Genomic DNA, 1488 nt, shown 5'->3' with positions numbered 1-1488 from the left:
AACAGCGAGGAGGAGAGAGCAAGAGGAAAGATCCTTCACCACAGAGGAAGCTGGGCTTTCCACACGGTGAAATCCTCCCCATCTCCCCGAGGCGTGCATGGCCATCACACGCCTTGGCCCAGAGTGGGCTTCCCTGCTCAGGCCACCAGAGCTGCCCGTGCTGCAGCCCCCCTCAGGCAGACCTCCAGGCTCCCTGTGGAGCTTTGCTCAGCCCCCAGCCCACTGAGCGAGGCCGATGGGCTCCGCTCCCCCTGGGCTGCCGGGAAGGGGCACTGAGGACAGCTCCGAGGTGGCTGCTCAGCAGGGAGGAGGCATTCAGGCAAGGCCACGTCACCACCGTCCACAGCGCAGGCCCCAGGCTGTGCTCTGCAAACACAGCTGGAGCAGACAACCTAGAGAGCCCTAGTCCCTGCTGGAGGCAACCCCAAAGAAGGGTACACAAAGATCCCCACCGCAATGCCCTGCTCTGCACGCCTTACAGGGTGACCGAGTCTCCCAGGAGACTGAGCTGGGGAGTTTCAGCAGAGCATCCTGCCCCACACGCACAGCGATCACGGGGTCGCAGCAGGCAGTGGAGCGTGCACGGATGAGCACAAGCCAGGGAACGCATGAATGAACGTGTGCATGGGAGTGCTGCAGCAAAGGGGCTCTCCCCACACTCTCGCTCCTCTCCCAGCACCTCCGCTCCCGTGGTGACTCACACGCAGTTTCATTTTCCTTATCAAGAGTAGCTCCTTCCTCGCCCCACTCTCAGAACCAAACATGCTCCAGCACTTCAGTGTCTGCAGTTGCCTGCTCTGCCTTCACAGTGCCCCACAAGCACGGGTCCCACGCAGCCGCCCACGTGCAGCACCCCAGCTCTGCACAGAGGGCAGCAGCCTGACCCCTTTCTCTCCCTGAGCCCCCAGAGCCGGCCTCTCACCCTGCTGCTGTCACAGCGTGCTCCACATTTGCTCCAGCTCCCTTGCAAGTGTGCAGCAGCTACAGCACATGCGAGCTGTGCCCAGAACAGGGGGGACCGTGGGGCTGCAGGCAGCAGTGGACAGCTTGGGCAGTGAGTCCCTGCTCTAGGTCACCTCTCCACTCCACAGTCCTGCTAGAGATTGAGGTGCCTAGGGTGGCCCTGCCTGCCCCACCAGCCCTGTACACACCCCCCCACCTACCTGGGAGGATTGTCCTGTCCCACGTCCTGTGAAGGCAGTTCCCGAGTCCTGGCCCAGCTTCCCAATGGAAGCAGCATGGCCCGATGGCCACAGAGGCACACGCAGGTCTGCACCGAGCGCAGGTGTCCCAGCTCCCTGGAGGAGCTCACAGCCATCTCACAAAGGGCAGCAGCTTCTCTGCAGATGGGGACACACAGCAACTGCTCCAGCATCGCAGGAGATGGGACCTGCACCACTGGAAGCCGCTATCACAGGTCAGCTGTGGGCCCCTCTCCCTCACATACCCCTGCCTGGGGGCCCTACAAGAGGGCCAAATTTTGTAGCA

The sequence above is a fragment of the Mesitornis unicolor genome, unplaced genomic scaffold (assembly GCF_000695765.1).
Source record: "Mesitornis unicolor isolate BGI_N332 unplaced genomic scaffold, ASM69576v1 scaffold2793, whole genome shotgun sequence".
Lineage (NCBI taxonomy): Eukaryota > Metazoa > Chordata > Aves > Mesitornithiformes > Mesitornithidae > Mesitornis > Mesitornis unicolor.
Note: the sequence above shows the minus strand (reverse complement) of the source record.